We start from the raw sequence: 18639 nt of genomic DNA on the forward strand, positions 1-18639 counted from the left end.
AAATATATCTTTTTCCAATGTGGAGGTTTCAGAGTTGTAAAGATCAGAATAAATGGATTGTGTATTCAAAGCAGTTTACATAATATATACAGGTACTTATTTGTACCTGGGGCAATGGAGGGTTAAGTAACTTGCCCAGAGTCACAAGGAGCTGCACTGGGAATCAAACCCAGTTCCCCAGGATCAAAGTCTGCTGCACTAACCACTAGGCTACTAGGAGCTTTTGATAGTAGTGATTCTCTGCTTAGTGCAATGACCTTTGCTATATGAGGCTAATAATTTGTTTGCTTTGTTAGCAGAGGTGTAATACACAGAGCATTGTTTGAAATGAATAGCAGAAGCCATTTGGCTGAGAATTTGATTATAGTTAAACTTCAGAGTCTGTAAGTGCTGTAGAGTAGATGGGTCATGTTTATGAAATAAATAGGATTCCAGATTGTGGCTATCACCCTCTAAAAGTAGCTTTGTTTCTTTTTAAAGGCTGTGTAGCTTATGACTTTGCCTCTGAGGCATTCCTTGAAAGACTCCCAGATTGTATTTAATATCAAGTATGGTGTTGTGAGAGAAAAATTATTCTGAAAGAGGAGTGATGTGATTAATAAAGTTTGGATCAGATAGTAGCTCTGAATCGAGCCTCCAATTATGATGGTGTGAAACATCAGAAGACCAGGAAAATGTACAAGAAACAGCTACATTGTCTGATATGGTTATATAATGGATTTGAAGGATTGCAATAAGGGTATGAGGTCTTTGGTAGCTAAAAAATAATCGAGCCTGGAGTAGGTGTGGTGAGGGGAAGAATAGAAGGAGTAATCTTTACCGTCTGGATCCAAAAGTCTCCACAAATATGTCCATATATGTTCTTGCATCATAGCGAGTAGGGTGGATTTATCCTTTAGTTTGGTAGGGCAACAGGTGGAAGTTCTGTACAGAAACGGGTCAAGAGGGAAGTTAAAATTGCCTCCCATCTGCATATGTGAAGAGCGTGAAGTATTGCATGCAGAAGCCACATTTTGAAAAATCAGTAGGTCGTCTGTTTTTGGAGCATAAATATTTAAAAGGGTGATGGAACTGCAGAGGAGAGTGCCATTTACACATAACCATCTGCCATGTGGAGCAGAGTGAAAGGTACTGAAAACCTAGGTATTTCCTGGTAAGAATAATCCATTTTTTTGTTTACCATAGGTAGGTGCAGCATAACACAGGTCAAAAAGATTTGCAGAAAGCCTTGGTTTCAGAGGTATGTGATTCCTAGTGGAAGCAGATATCTGCCTTAAGGTGTTGCAGATAAAGTAATATTTTCTTTCTTTTTATAACATGAGATATGTCCTTAACATTTAGAACTTGAAGGAACCTCACTAAGGGAGAGGTAAATAAAATTGCCACAACGAAAACAAAAAAAAACAATTCCAATATATCCTAAGGCAAGCTCAAGTACTAACAATATCATAAACTTATGAAAGTAGTATAGGAGAATGAGAACTTAAATTTCTGTGACCCTAGCTGGTAAACGGCTCACTTAATTGTTCTATACGTGATACATAGAGCAATTAAGTGAGCAGTTTATTGGCTAGGTTCACTGCAATTTAAGCTCTGCTGCAGGTGCAACTATACTGAATTCTCCTATACTCCTTTCATACATTTATGATATTGTTAGTACTTCAGCTTGCCTTAACATTTAGAGTAACAAAATGTACAGTCGACATGCAAGGGAGAAGGAGCATAATTTCCAGATCTGCTTATATGTATTATGAGAGGAAGACAATTGTGGACCACATTGAAGAGAGGAAGAAAAAGTAAATGCAATTGCAAAATAAAAAACTGCATTTCCAGATGGAACATCGAAGCATGGAATCACGGCTGGTCATCAAGGTCACCTGAGAGTGAAGTCGATGAGAGTAATGCATATTTAAGCATAGTAATTTGCATATCAGCAATGAACTAGAAGCAGACAGTGTTGTTTAAAGTACTAGGTCAAAGTACTTAAGTAAAAGCAGAGCTGGTGCTAGGGTTTCTGGCACCCCCCTGCAGCCTATTAGTCGGCACCCCCTACCCATCCAGCATCTCCTCTCTCATTTCTGCTCTCATCCCCTCCCTCCCCGTCTAGAACCTTCTCTCTACCCTCCCTTCAGTGATAGCAACACAAACTCCTCCACTATCAGACACCTGCCCCCAGTGCTTTTTTTTGTAGGAAAAAAGGTTCTAGCACTTATGGGTAATCTTAGGGGTGGGATTACTATGGCTCCACCCCTACAGTAACCACATGTTATGACTGGAGATGTGCGAGCCCTTGTGCCCCGACTGAGCACGGCGAAGATGGAGAGATGCCGTACTTGGTCAGGCAGCCAAACAACCCCTAGTTTCACCTGGGAAGCGACCACCATTCACCAAGAGTTGAGCCCTCAGCTGCAGGTGGCCACCAGGACTTCTGGAACCGGCAGGGTTGCACAGCCGCTGACAGGATGGCAGGAATACAGACACAGTCCAGCACCAGAACTCCGAATAGGCAAGAATAGTCAAAAATCAGTCCAGGGTCAAGGCAAGCAGCAAACAAGCGAAATCCAAGAAGTAGCCAAGGTCCAGTACACAGGAAATCAGGAACAGGAGATAGCCAGTGAACAGCACTCCAACAACAACTCCTCAGAACAATTGAGGCCGAAGCAAAGAAGGCCTGGAGGCAGTGCTTTAAATAGTGAAGCAATCAGAGCAAACCAAACTCAGGTGCATCCAACATGGCAGCCCCCATAGGAGATCCTCCCACGACCAGATATGGAGTTCCTTCCTGTTCTCGTTTAGACAAGATGGCTGCCTCCTCTTGAGCTAGCCAAGATGGCTGCTGCTCTTGCTCCAAGCCGGATGACGGCTGCCAAGTTAGGAAACAGAAACCGACCCATCCCGGAGAAGTGTAGCAGAGCGTAACACCACACCCCTTTTACCAGCCATGGCGCATATAAACAGGCATCATTGAAACTATTACATCAGTATAGGAGAATAAAAATAACTTGTGATTTTATTTCATTATAAATAATTTCTGTAAACTGTTACAGCTCCAGTATACCCAAAATGACACAAACCAAATTAGCAAACAGGCTAGGAATTAGGAGAACAGTCTTGCCAAATCTGAAACACAATATGTTATCAAAATCTCAGAACCTAACAGAGTCCTATTCAGACACTTGTCCTTGCAGTGACACATGCAGAATAGAGATAGCCCCTCTTCAAATTCTTCAAAAATTAACCTGAAATCCTAGGAAGCTAGATTCTGCATGCAGCACAATACCAGAAAGACAGAAACACATTTCCTCCTATACAGTGCAAAGTAAGATAGCAGCTGTAAATTCTCAAACTGGACATATTTCAAATACTAACATGAAAATAAAATGATTTTTCTACCTTTGTTGTCTGGTGATTTTGTTTTTCTGATCATGTTGGTCCCAGTCTCTGATTCTGCTGCTCTCTGTTCTTTTCACTCCGTTTCCAGGGCTTCCTTTTCATTGATTTCTTTACTCTCCTCCTTTCTTCTACATATCTTATCCTACATACATATGTAAAAGCTGGGTACTGAGTAAAAGTAAAGATAAATGCATATTTTGATACTTAAGTAAAAGTAAAAAGTACAATGATAAATTGCATTAAAAATGTACTCGTACTCAAGTAAAAAAAAAAAAGTAAGTGCTTAACCTTACCTAACACCTTCTACCTAAATTCCTCTTTCACCTCAGCTTATGATCGATCAACTGTTTTCTTAGATCATGTAATGACGTTCTCATTTCCATATTCTGTAAGCCACATTGAGCCTGCAAAAGGTGGGATAATGTGGGGTACAAATACAATAAATAAATAATGTTTTTGAGTAAAAAGTATTTTATGGATACATTGAAACATTAACATCCTTGGCATCAGTTGGATCTAAAGATTCCATATTGGTGCTAATGTAACTTGCATCTGAGTTCTAGTTCCCAGTAGCTGTTAAATGGCATGGCTTGGGGTGGGGGAGCGTTTAGCAAAGAAGAGTAGAAGTGGACAAAATGGCCTTCAAAAACAATCCAAGGGACACACTATATGTGGATGTAAAAATAAATCTAAATGATATAACAAAAATAAAGCCACAGTCTCTATCAGGGTAAGGAGCTACAGGGGTTAACGCAGCAAAACAACCTCGAATGGGCTGTAAGGTCCCAACAGTGAACAGGCAGGCAACCTCCAGTGGGTTATGGTGCCTTTTCTCTGCTGCGTCCTACCTCCACCACATGGGTGGGATGCAGCAGAGAGAAGGCTACATCGAGGGGCATTTTCGAATGGGGATGCCCATTTATAAGGGCGTCCATCTCTGAGGATGTCCCCGCGAAGGGGCGGGGCATCCCGTATTATCGAAACAAGATGGGTGTCCATCTTTCATTTCGATAATACGGTCAGGGACGCCCAAATCTCAATATTTAGGTTGATCTAAGAGATGGTTGACCTAAATGTTGAGATGGTCGACCTTAGAGATGGTCATACCCGGTTTTCGGGCATAATGGAAACCGAAGACGCCCATCTCAAAAATGACTAAATCCAAGCCCTTTGGTCATGGGAGGAGCCAGCAGTCATAGTGCACTGGTCCCCCTCATATGCCCTAGGGGGCACTGCAGTAGATTTCATAAATTGCTCTCATGGTGCATAGCTCCCTTACCTTGGGTGCTGAGCCCCCCAAAACCCACTACCCACAACTGTACAACACTACCATAGCCCTTAAAGGGTAAAGGGGGGCACCTAGATGTGGGTACAGTGGGTTTCGGGTGGGTTTTGGAGGGCTCCCATTTACCAGCACAAGTGTAACAGGTAAGGGGGGATGGGCCTGGGTCCGCCTGCCTGAAGTGCACTGCAGTACCCACTAAAAACTGCTCAAGGGACCTGCATGCTGCTGTGATGGAACTGGGTATGACATTTGAGGCTGGCATAGAGGCTGGCAAAAATGTTTTTAAATTTTTTTGTGGGGTGGGAGGGGGTTGGTGACCACTGGGGGAGTAAGGAGAGGTGATCCCCGATTCCCTCCGGTGGTCATCTGGTCAGTTCAGGCACCTTTTCAAGTCTTGGTCGTGAAAAAAATTGGACCAAGTAAAGTCGGCCAAATGCTCGTCTAGGACACCCTTCTTTTTTCCATTATTGGCCGAGGACACCCATCTCTTAACCACGCCCCCGTCCCGCCTTCGGTACACTGCCGACATGCCCCCATGAACTTTGGTCATCCCTGCGATGGAAAGCAGTTGAGGATGCCCAAAATCGGCTTTTGATTATGCCGATTTGGGCGACCTTGAGAGAAGGACGCCCATCTCCCGATTTGTGTCGGAAGATGGGCGTCCTTCTGTTTCGATTATGCCGCTGATAGTCTGCCAGAGGTTTGCCTGTCTTCATTGCTGACTAACCAGAGGGCACTATACACATGCTGCTGAAACAGGGGACGCTGTTTGCAGAGGCAGCTCGTGCTAGCTGGCGGCAGCATGGAGAAGGGAGGAAAGCAGTGATGGTGGAAGGCAGCCCGTTAAATTCATTGAGGGCACAGAATGGCGATCCCAGGGTGGGCAGACTTTGAGCTGAGCAGCAACCTGAACGAGGGTATTGGCAACCAGCAGCCACAGCAACCCAGCTATACACAGAGTGCAAGGAGTTCTCTAGGAAGCAGATCAAGGACATAGAGTGGATGTTCAAAGAGTGAGTGATAAGCTGCCTGACCGGACCTATACCCCTCTCCCCCAACACCTCAGAAACTTATAAAAGACAAGTTTTAAGGGCCAGATAATAAGGGGAGGGAGAGTGTAGGATTATGAGCACAGATCAGTACCCCAGCACAGGTCAAAAAAGGCAGAGGCTGACAAGCCAGTCTGGAATCTATCAGAGATTGAGAAGCCTGTAATTTATTAAAGAACATGAGCCTGTGTAAACTCAGGAATTTATAACCTTAGGGTGCAAAGCAGACCTTGGGAAATAAACTAGTATAAACAGAAGAATGTGTTAGCGACTTAAGGGAAAATATATGGTGAGAACAGAGGATAGAATGATCTCTCAGGAAGATAAGTGCTGAAGTAATGTGAAGCCTTGCTTAACACAAAAGGTATATAAATGATTGAATCAGAGCATTATGTGGGAGAGGCAGACCACATGTTTGTGTCCCCTCCTCTCCACATGAGAAACTAGCATTTGTAATTGTAACTTTACATTGGTAAGAAATTAAAGAATTGCTTTTCTCATACGCTGGCCTTCCTATTCTTTTTTCTCTCTAAATTGCAGGTGGCTGGTACATAATAATTTGGAGTAGTAGTAAAAAGAGCAGCCTTTAAAAAAAAAAACAAGAGTAATGCTAAATAGAGTGAGGAATGAAGGAGAAAAAGTGACCGGACTGGAGAGAGGATGCCTTAAGCAATGCTAGAGACTGAATGCAAATTTTAAGGACCCCATGGGGGGAAATTGGTTGGAGAGATGTCGGAACCATGTGAAAAGGAGGAGGGGGAGGAAAACTTAGTACTTCAGCCTTTTACTTGTAACAAAGCAGCACGTAACAAGGTAAAAGTACTTAAAACTGGTTCAGATAATACTTCGTTACAAGTAAAATGCACTCGGTAACAAGTAAAAGTAATAAAATGTTTACTTAACACGTTACTTTTACTTCGTTACTATACAATACTGGAAGCAGAACCACATTTGCAAATTCATATCAGTTGAGAGCTAGATTGTTCATCCAAACAAAAAAATGTGCAAAGATTCTGGATTATCAAACATTTTAGTAACGTTGTGGTAGGTTACTTTCATTTTGGCTGGATAGAAAAGTCCATACTGGGCACAAAGGGCTTTGAGTTTGGGTCTTAAGTCTAAAAAGCTCTTCCTGTCGTGCGCTGTAGTTTTAGCGAAGTCGGGAGAAAAGGTCAGTTTCTTACTTTGGAAAAGAACAGATTTGGATGATTGCAATATTTGCAACACTTGGTTGTATCGAAGAAGTTTCATAACTACTGGGCGTGAGATAGAAACTCCCTGTGCATGCATGCATTCAATTTTGAGCGGGGTGTTAAAGGCAATTCCCAGGATCTCAGATTCTCAGGTAGAGAGGACTGAAGAAAATTACACACAGATCAGCTCCTTCACAGTGTTCTGGCAAGCTGAGCATGTGTACATTATAGACAAGTCATTACTACTACTACTTAACATTTCTAGAGCGCTACTAGGGTTACGCAGCGCTGTACAGTTTAACAAAGAAGGCCAGTCCCTGCTCAAAGGAGCTTACAATCTAAAGGACGAAATGTCAAGTTGGGGCAGTCTAGATTTCCTGGATAGAGGTATAGTGGTTAGGTGCCGAAGGCGACATTGAAGAGGTGGGCTTTGAGTAAGGATTTGAAGATGGGCAGGGAGGGGGCCTGGCATATGGGCTCAGGGAGTTTATTCCAAGCATGGGGTGAGGCAAGGCAGAAAGGGCGGAGCCTGGAGTTGGTGGTGGTAGAGAAGGGTACTGAAAGGAGGGATTTGTCTTGAGAACGGAGGTTATGGGTAGGAACGTAAGGGGAGATGAGGGTAGAGAGGTAAGGAGGGGCTGCAGATCGAGTGCATTTGTAGGTTAGTAGGAGAAGCTTGAACTGTATGCGGTACCTTATCGGGAGCCAGTGAAGTGACTTGAGGAGAAGGGTGATATGAGTGTATCGGTCCAGGCGGAAGATAAGACATGCAGCAGAGTTCTGAACAGACTGAAGGGAGGATAGATGGCTAAGTGGGAGGCCAGTGAGGAGTAGGTTGCAGTAGTCAAGGCGAGAGGTAATGAGAGAGTGGATGAGAGTTCGGGTGGTGTGCTCAGAGAGGAAAGGGCAAATTTTTCTAATGTTATAAAGGAAGAAGCGACAGGTCTTGACTATCTGCTGGATATGCGCAGAGGAGAGGGAGGAGTCGAAGATGACTCCGAGGTTGCGGGCAGATGAGACGGGGACGATGAATGTGTTATCAACTGAGATAGAGAGTGGAGGGAGAGGAGAAGTGGGTTTGGGTGGGAAGACAATAAGCTCGGTCTTGGCCATGTTCAGTTTCAGGTGGCGGTTGGACATCCAGGCAGCAATGTCGGATAAGCAGGCTGATACTTGTGTTACATCTGCTTGCATCAAATCTAATATAGCAAGGTGCTGCTGCATGGTGAGCATTGTTTGCCACCATGCGTTCTTCTGGTAATTCTAGCCGAACATTCGATCTAGTAAGCAAGGCTGAAATTTTGGTAAGCTCATTTTTAATTTCAGCAGTACTTAAAAAGTTCTTTTGCAATAATTCACACAGCAATTTTGTGTCATCAGCAAGCGATTCCTGTGAGTTCGGCAAATCTGGTGGTAAAGCAGTTTGATCTGGAGAGACATGATCCATTTTCAGGCATTTGGATATTGACTGCTGCGTAGATGAAGATTCACTTTTCAAATATTTTAAAGCCATAGCTTACTGAAATAAGAAGTGATATGAGGTTCAGCTCAGGATGGGTTTAATGGCTGATATAATAGAGAATATATTCTCATCGGCAGGAGCCACTCAATCAGGCAGCCATTCCTGAGCAGGTCATGTGATGCCCCCCTCTGAGCCTCACTTTTAACATCTGGTGCTTAGTAACTGTTTCATTCCTCATTGACATAGGTATCAAGCAAGAGGTATCTATCTTACAGTATGGATGCCAGAAATTATAAATACTTTAGCATCCTTGACCTGTTATATATTCATAGGATATCATTCAGCTTTAGAGAATGACATGGGGACAAAGTTTGTCTCCATCCCCGCCCCGTCCCCGCAGGTTCTGTCCCCGTCCCCGTGGGCTCTGTCCTCATCTGCAGAAGCCTCGAACACTTATGATTTTATAATTAAATCTTTTTATTAAAATATAAAAAGGAACAATATGCTGTGCAACTGTTGTGTATAAATTACAAATAGAGAACAATAATAACAATGAGCAGCTATAATAACCCTCTTCCCACCTCCACCCTCTACCCTTCCAACCCCAACAATAAGTGATTTCTACTACACCAAGGAATCCTAATTCACACTGTTAAAATGTCTTTTGCAGTCCCAGTCTCAGGTCTTGCAATACATCCACTATACATATTTCACATGTGATATGTATAGCTATGCAGCTTAATTAAGGAAAGCCCTTGTATAAGTGCCACACTAAGAAAAAAAAATGATCTCACCAACTATCACCCAGTTGTGTCTATCCCTCTAGTAGTAAAATTGATGGAGAGCTTGGTGGCCAAACAGCTTACAGACTACCTGGACAAGGTCTCAATAATACACGACTCACAATCAGGATTCCGATCCCACCATAGCACTGAAACTATCCTGGTCACCTTCCTGGCCAAATTCAAGCAGGAAATAGCCATAGGTAAAAGCACACTCCTCCTCCAATTTGACATGTTGAGCGCATTCGACATGGTAAACCACAACATACTACTGAGACTCCTGGGCCACTTCGGGATAGATGGAAACGTACTTAATCAGATCAAGGGCTTTCTAACCAAGAACTTACCAAGTAAAATCAAACTCAAACATATCACCACCGTGGAAAGCAGCCTGCGGAGTACCTCAAGGATCACCATTATCACCAATACTGAAAAAACATACTGCCTCATCCTCTCATCTCAACATAACAATTACAAACCCGCAACCATAAGGACCCCAGGACACACACTCCCTACTTCAGACAGCTTAAAAATACTCGGCGTTACGATCGATCGCAACCTCACTCTCGAGAACCAAGTAAATACCATAGTAAAGAAAATGTTCTATGCAATGTGGAAACTCAAATGAATAAAACCTTTCTTCCCGAGGGAAACTTTTCGAAACCTAATACAATCAATGGTCCTAAGCCATGCAGACTACTGTAATGGAATCTACGCGGGATGTAAAGTACAACTCACAAAAAAACTCCAAACCGCCCAAAACACAGCAGCCAGACTGATATATGGTAAAACACGATTCGAAAGTGCCAAACCCCTACGAGAAAAGTTGCACTGGCTCCCAATAAAAGAATGGATCATCTTCAAAATCTACACTTTGGTCCACAAAATTATCTACGGCGTAGTCCCAGGCTACATGACAGACCTCATAGATCTACCAACCAGAAACAGAATCGGATCACCACGATCATACCTAAATCTACATTACCCAAATTGTAAAGGCCTAAGATACAAAACAACTTACGCATCTAGCTTCTCCTACATAAGCGCACAACTATGGAATGGACTCCCAAATGCTGGGAGAACAATCCATGACCACTTAAACTTCAGGAAATCACTAAAAACTCACCTCTTCAAAAAGGCCTATCCCACAGATCCAATGTAAATCCTCACACCCAGAAACACAGCATAACTAATGATCGTACTGGACAATATAAAATCTTCACTTCCTTCGACCCCATGATGTCTGATCCACACCTACCTCATCTGACCACAATATAACTTTGCATTTGTTATCAACTGAATTGGCAAACACCACTACAGTACTATGTAAGCCACATTGAGCCTGCAAATAGGTGGGAAAATGTGGGGTACAAATGTTAAATATATGTTTAGCAGCAGCTGCTAAATGGTGGTTGGTGCCATCATGCAACACAGCTGGATGTCACCACTGTGCAATAGCAGTGGGTGCAGTTAGTGTGCAATATCAGTGCCATTGAACAACCATGCAACCCAGGTGGACAACTAGACACGGGCTGAGAAGTCCAGGAAGATATAGAAAGAACTGTGCACTATCCCCAGGATGCTACCTATTGCTCTGAGATTTCCACGTGGAAATTGAAGTGTATTCCATAACAATGCACAAAAGCTAATTGGTTAACAAGCTAATCAGCATTGATAATTGGATATTAACAACCAATTATTAGCACTACTTAACATTAATTAGAAATTACATGCAGAACTGTCTAAGCGTATTCTGTAATGTGGTGCACATAAATTCTAAGTTGCATAGATGAAAAGTGGACGTCATGGGCATTTCTAAAATCTATGTACATTATTATAGAATACACCTGGTCTGTGCATAATTTAGGTGTCAGGATTTACATTGTTTTATTTAGTGTAACTGCCTGTTACTAAATTTAGTTGCACGGAGCAGTGCTTGACCTATTCTCTATACAGTGCAGAACTTTGGGCTTACTCTATAAAGTATGCCTAAATTGAGGTATACATTATAGAATACACTTAGGTGAATTTCATTTCAGCGCTGATTTTTTTTTAAGGCATGATATATAGAATCTAGATCTATATGTGAAGATGAACCACAGATGAATAGAAAAACTGTGTAATTGGGCCAGCTCCAAATCATCAGTGGCTACTAAACTTCTTCAGCTGCACCATTTCAGTAACTGAAGAAACTAATGCAACTATCCTGAATCTGGTAAGACAGATGAGTAACTCATGTTAAAAATAAACAGCACCCATCAACTTTGGTAGAATACAGCCACGAGTTGCATTGTACAGCTTTGACCAGATAAGAATTTTTTTTTTAAAGAATACTGGTGGGGGGGGGGGGGGGAGGTAGGGAAGAGGACTAAAAAGCAAGTTTGGCTATTTATTCCAAAATATAGCCAGCTGGCTGATGAACTCATATTTGGCAAACCAAAATTTGAAAGCGCCAAGCCCTTACGAGAAAAATTACACTGGCTCCCACTTAAGGAACGCATCACGTTCAAAATATGCTCACTAGTTCACAAAATTATCCATGGAGACGCACCAGCTTATATGTCTGACCTGATAGACCTACTACCTAGGAATGCCAAAAGATCATCCCGCACATTCCTTGATCTGCACTTCCCCAGCTGCAAAGGAATGAAATACATGCGTCAAACTTTAGCTACCTGAGCACACAGTTATGGAACGCACTGCCGTGCAGCTTAAAATCGATCTACGAAAGAAAGAACTTCCGCATATCACTGAAGACCCATCTCTTTAATAAAGCATACTACAACGATCAACCAATGTGAATATGCACAACTCGCCTATATATGTTTAGAACTGTTTCTCAATTATCTGCTTGTATACTATAACTTTGTTTAATTATCATCATGATGACCAAGACTTTGTAATACTAAATGTTTATTTACTAACATTCTTCCACTACTCATGATGTATTGTAAGCCACTTTGAGCCTGCAAAGAGGTGGGATAAGGTGGGATACAAATGCAATAAATAAATAAACAGTTAATTTTTAGGAACTCCATACAGGAAAAACTTATAGTTAACTACAATTAATGGCTCACAGCTGCACATAAGAATAGCTTAGCCTAACTGATATTCAAATTAAACAGAGAGAAAAGTAGCAGAATCTGTTATCTAGTATTCAGGCAGCTACTGTAATCATTAAGGTGACTGCACCAAAAATTACAAAATTAAATTAAACTGCAGCATACAGCAATGAACCAAACAGGAACGTATGCCCTAGTAAGGGGTACATTTTTTTTAAACTTGAGGAAAGCTAATAAAAGTCTGGATTTGCCTACTGTGAATCAAACAGCTAGGAATTACTCAGAAATGGTAAAAGAATTCTGGCGGAAAAAACTGTAACAGTTTGGAACATTGAGGAAAATGTAATGCCACACAAATAGGAGTAGTTAATCCTCCATATAAGTCAAAGAAATATTTGCTGCTTATAGATAGTCACATAGAACTTTTCACTGCTTATAGAAACCGGAAGAACAAAGGTTCCTTGTCAGTAATCCCTGCTGTGAGAAAAAGTCAAGCCAGTGAGAGCTTAATAAAGTACAGAGGCACAAACACCAGAGTGCTGAAATAACTTAAATTCAATAGGCTTACCCAGTGCAGGCTGACTTCCACAGGAGAAGCTGGTGGTTCAATGGTCGTGAGGTGGGGAGGGGTAGTAGGGATCTCGGAGACCTCTGAGATATACCTCAGCTCCATAGAACAGCTGCCTGTTTTTTTTTAACAGGAGCTTATGCAAAACAAGGCACCCCAACTCAACTGAACCTCAGACATTAAACTGGGTCAGGATAACAAGCCTGGGAGGGCACCTCCAACTCAAATGGGGCTGGTTCAGGAGAACAAGCCAAATAGGCACCCCCAAACTCAACCCTCAGTATAAAATTGGCTCAGGAGCAGAAAACCTCAAAAGGATAGTTATAGCTCAATTGAAACTAGTTATGAACCAGGTCAGCAGCAGGGCTGTTAGCCTGTCATCCATCTACTTGGGAGACAGAGAAATACTGAACATTCTATGCCACATAATACCCTTAAGGGGAGAAACACAAGAACTAATTTCTCCATTCACTGGTAGAGAGACACAACCCATTACTATGGACTGGTCTGACAGTATGATTACCTGTAACACAAGTTCTCCATAGACAGCAGGGGAAATGCATTGACTTCTCTGATGACAGCAGTCATGTGGATAAATCAGGTTCAATGTGGCTTACAATCCAATTATAAGCAGGTAGTATCTTTGTCCCCAGAGGGCTCACAATCTTGGTTTTTGTACCTGAGGCAACAGAGGGTTATGTGACTTGCCCAGGGTCACAAAGAGCAGCAGCAGTGGGAACTGAACCCAGGAAAATGGGATCAAAGTCCACTGCAATAACCTGCAATAACCATTAGGCCACTCTTCCATGCAGATGGGCTACAGTTGGACTTCCCCTCTAAGCTGATGTATTCCCATCTGCCCTGGTGATGGAAAATCTACACCATTATAGCAAAAGTCTATACAGTGTGAAAACAAATTTGAGAGGAACAAACCACTGGTCAAGAAGTGATCTTCATATAAATAACTTTATTAACTTTATTAAAATATCATCTGATGTGGTCCATGTTTCGCCCGTGCATGGGCTGCTTCAGGGGTATAATTATATAAAGCTTGCCAAAAATTGTATGTGCAAATTTAGGCGTGTTCCTGATTGAGCAAGCTAATTAGTGCCAATTGGCTTAACAAGTAATTATTGTCACTAATTAGATTTAATTGGGACCAACATACATAAAGTTAGGCGCTGGATCCAAACCTAAAATAGTCTAAAAAAGGGAGGGTACAGAAAAGGAAGGGTAATGGGTGTTTTAGGGCGGAACAGGGGCATGGCTTCGAGTTATGCATGCTATTCCAGAATGGTGCTCCATGTGTAAATTTAGATGCATTTATACACAGCTCTCCATTTAAGCGTTTATTCAATAAACCACACCAAACTAGGCAGTTTATAGAATACCGCCTAAGTGGAGGTTTTCCAGGACCAATTTTTTAGGTGCTATTTATAGAATGTAGCCCTATATGTGTACTAACAGCAATGAACAATTCTGATAAAAATTAAAACATTTATAAGAAAAATGCAATCATACACAGTAAATAATACACACAAAATAAAAACTAATAATAATAAACATGTGGACAATAAGGGCCCCGTTTACTAAGCCACGCTTTTTAGCATGTGCTAAAAATTAGCACCCACTAATGCTAGAGACACCCATCTGTCTATAGCAGTAACACATGCTAAAAAGCGGTCCTACAGCGCAGCTTAGTAAATAGGGCCCCAAGATATTTTGTGTTCTTGTGCATGTGAGATTCAGTGATACCTACCATCAACTCAATACATTTGACAAGCAAATATCTATGGTGCACCTTATCAGGCTTATTTTCGAAAGAGAAGGACGCCCATCTTTCGACACAAATTGCAAGATGGGCGTCCTTCTCACAGGGTCGCCCACATCGGTATAATGGAAAGCTGATTTTGGACATCCCCAACTGCTTTCCGTCACGGGGATGACCAAAGTTCCCGGTGGCGTGTCGGAGGCATAGCGAAGGCGGGACTTGGGCATGCCTAACACATGGGTGTCCTCGACCCATAATGGAAAAAAAAGGGTGTCCCTGATGAACACTTGGACAACTTTACCTGGTCCTTTTTTTCTTACGACCAAGCCACAAAAAGGTGCCTGAACTGACCAGATGATCACCGGAGGGAATCAGGGATGAGCTCCCCTTACTCCCCCAGTGGTCACTAACCCCTTCCCACTATCAAAAAATGTTTTTAAAAATATTTTTTGCCAGCCTCTATGCTAGCCTCAAATGTCATACCCAGCTCCATGACAGCAGTATGCAGGTCCCTGGAGCAGTTTTAGTGGGTGCAGTGTACTTCAGGCAGGCGGACCCAGGCCCATCCCCCCCCCCCCACCTGTTACACTTGTGGTGGTAAATGTGAGCCCTTTAAAACCCACCAGAAACCCATTGTACCCACATCTAGGTGCCCCCTCCACCCCTTAGGGCTATGGTAGTGGTGTACAGTTCTGGGGAGTGGGTTTTGGGGGGCTCAGCACACAAGGTAAGGGAGCTATGTACCTGGGACCAATTTATGAAGTCCACTGCAGTGCCCCCTAGGGTGCCCGGTTGGTGTCCTGGCATGTCAGGAGGACCAGTGCACTAGGAATGCTGGCTCCTCCCATGACCAAAGGGCTTGCATTTGGTCGTTTCTGAGATGGGTGTCCTTAGTTTCCATTATCGCCGAAAATCAGAAACGACAAAGTCTAAGGACGACCATCTCTAGGGACAAACTAAATGTCAAGATTTGGGCATCCCTGACCGTATTATCGAAACGAAAGATGGACGTCCATCTTGTTTTGATAATACAGGTTTACCTGCCCCTTCACGGGGACGTCCTCAGGAAAACTTGGGCGCCCCTTTCGATTATGTGTTACAAAACAATGCTTAGCAGAACTAAAAAGCCCAGATAAAAATCTATTAAACAAAATTTCAAAATTAAGGCCTCTTTTATCAAGCATGCTAGCAGTTCCAAGGGTAGCAATGCCTATGGAGCCCATTCAAAGTGAATGGGCTTTGTCGGCATTACCGCCACATAGGGAGCCATTAGAGTGGCTTGATCAAAGAGGTCCTTAGTAAGGAACAAGTTCCTTAAAAACAGCATGTACAAAACCACTGTTCTCTAAAAACAAATTAACATACGAAACCTCAATTATTATTTATTCAGAAGCTCACTATAGTTATAAAAATAAAAGGGCTTTTCAATAAAAACTAGTATCGAACTTACCAGTTCTGACAGCAACATTCTCACAGATTCCTTTTACTGCAAGTGTTTGAAAATGGTGCTTGATGGGAGACATATCTAATACTTCCTGGTTTAGTTTAACACAAAATATTTTGAACATAACTAAAACCAGATCAAAACTAAAAATATTACGTTACAACAAAACAGATTAAAAATGCTTAAGGCACCATTAACTCGTGATTAGATCGCATATGCATTCCAGTGACATAATAAAGTGGGGCATCCAATCAGAAAGCTTCAAAGTTGTCAAAATTAAAACAGTATATATCACAATGTTTCAAGCATTAAAAGCCTAAAATTAAAAATAAAACTTGATTTGTTAGTCTGTCTTTAGGAAGTCTCCCTCAGGTTTTAAACTAAGTTGTCTGTTTTTTTATTATGAATTTTTGTTACTTATTTATTCTTTCACAGTTTCATAGTAGTAAAGTGCTTTGGTGTAAATTAATTTTTATGAGTTTTTATTGATGTGTTATATTATAAATCCATTTGGGTTTGTTTTATTAAGGATTTTGATAGTAAACAAAAATAGTTTATTGTCAATACATCATACTGTATTGACAATACGTTTTTCATTTATGCAGTATACTTTGGACAGGTCTGGGCATTCTGTTAATCTTCTTTTTACATTTTTATTATTAAGACCATATTAGAACATATACAGTTGAAGTTTGATGATTTTGGAGCCTTATAATTGGTCATCTCATTAGATGATGTAATTGGAACGAATATGCATTCCAAGATCGAGTTCAGGCACTTTTTGTTTCTATGGGATTCAGTGCTACTATATACCACTGGCCAGTGAACTCTTAAAAACCAATTTATGGGTTTAATTTTAGGCTTTTTTAAAATCATTTATTTATAATTTTTCATTTTACAAGGGTCACTTGCAAAAGTAATACAGAGATGACTGTACATTACTACAATATTAGAAGAAAACAATCTCAACTAGATAAATGGTTTATATACAATCTTTCTCTTTCTTAGACCACAAAATAAATAGGGAGAGTGAACCAAGACAAGGAGATCAATTAAACAAACGTGGTATTGACCTGATTATCCCCAGTTATTATTTATCTGAATCATTATTCCACATTGATCATCTGGTTGGCTTCTTCAAACCCAAAACGGTGTATAGTCAATTAATTTCGTTGGAAACATACTTATTGTCCAATATTAGTGGAAATAATACACCTTTCATTTTTTTTCTCTTTTAAAACCAGAAATTATTTAACAATACAAACACTTGAATCTCTAATCCAATTCCCACTGATTAAGGTAATCCCAGTTTCACAGGCTTCACTCCTTTTGAATTAATATACTAAGAGGAATCATTTCAGAGGAAAAAAATTTAGGAGTCATACCCGGAACTCTGGGAAAACAACAATCTCGATATTAATCATCTGTAATAATATTCATTTTGTTCAAATTTTTCTGGTCTATTATCATTTTCAAAATCTTAACCGTTTCCTACTCCTGTAGAGCTTAATTTGCTGTATCAATTTTTCATTCTCAAAGGATTCGATTAGATTATCCATGTGGCTCACTAATAAGATTATATCTGAAGCAAAATTATTTACTAACACCGTTAGGTCCTGGAACGCCTTCCAGATGATATTCAATGTAACCTCCACGGGAGCCAAAAACTCCAAGCTGATAGCTCTTACGGGTTTAGGAGTGGCACCACCGACACGGGTTCAGCTGTAAATGACTTCCGTTTCAGCATACACTCCTAACACACTCCTCCACTCCTTTGGACATGGTGGTTAAATGATTTGGGAGTGATGAAGTTGTTTCCAGGTCCAAGAGCATCGACGCTCCTTCGCCGGCACTAATCAAAGGACTCATTAACCCAGTCATCTGTGGGCAGCTCGTCGCGCAGCGGTCCCACACTTGCTGCACAGGGGACAAAAACGCTGGCCATCGGCGGCTGACCCCCCCATTGTCCTCTTCCTCTCAGTTAAGGTAACTGTAAATGCAGAGAGGAAATTTCAAGTGAACAAAGACAGAACTTCAGAGGACAGCTGGGCCTTTGAGCTTACGAGCTTCAGGTCACCATCTTTCCACTCTCCCTAGTTTGGGACACTCTTTGTCTGGTTTCTCCTCAGAGGCCTGTCTGATATGGGTAACTCTTCAGCATAGCCCCTGAGTCATTGAAACACAGAAGCCCCTCCACCACTACAAGGTGGTGTCCCTTTGGAGTGGTACTTTTAGGCTTTTAATGCATAAAACATGTTCATATACATGGTTTTTAAATTTTGACGACTTTGAAGATTTCTGATTAGGTGCCATAAACTTGCAATTGGACATCCAAAGTGTTTTTAAAAAATCTGTTATGTTGTTGTAATATGTAATATTTGTACTTTTGACCTGGTTTCGGTTATTTTTTTTTAAATCTCTTTTAGACTGTACTGTTTACCGTTTAAAAAAAATAAGCTAAATTAAACCAGGAAGTGCTAAGTATATATCATGCACTGTTTTCAAACGCTGTTGCATTAAGACGAGTCTGAGAATGTTGCTGTTAACACTGGTGAATTTGATAGTAGTTTTTTTTATTGAAAAGTAAACCTGTAGAGGTGTCCCAGGTGTGTCGTCTTGTATGCAACTGA

The 18639-nt window shown here is 41.4% G+C and overlaps 1 protein-coding gene across 1 annotated transcript in view; it reads right to left on the reverse strand.

The window, feature by feature from the left end:
• Positions 1 to 1726: 1726 nt before the first annotated feature.
• PIN4 (peptidylprolyl cis/trans isomerase, NIMA-interacting 4) overlaps positions 1727 to 18639 on the reverse strand; it is a 39758-nt gene continuing 22845 nt past the window's right edge. Inside the window, exons 5-7 of the transcript XR_003942800.1 lie at positions 9724 to 9727; positions 7872 to 7874; positions 1727 to 1738 (exon numbers count right to left, since the gene is read on the reverse strand). The gene's annotated coding sequence lies outside the window, so the exon portion shown is untranslated. The remainder of the gene's footprint in view (positions 1739 to 7871; positions 7875 to 9723; positions 9728 to 18639) is intronic.

The sequence above is a fragment of the Microcaecilia unicolor genome, chromosome 7, assembly GCF_901765095.1.
Source record: "Microcaecilia unicolor chromosome 7, aMicUni1.1, whole genome shotgun sequence".
NCBI classification, from domain to species: domain Eukaryota; kingdom Metazoa; phylum Chordata; class Amphibia; order Gymnophiona; family Siphonopidae; genus Microcaecilia; species Microcaecilia unicolor.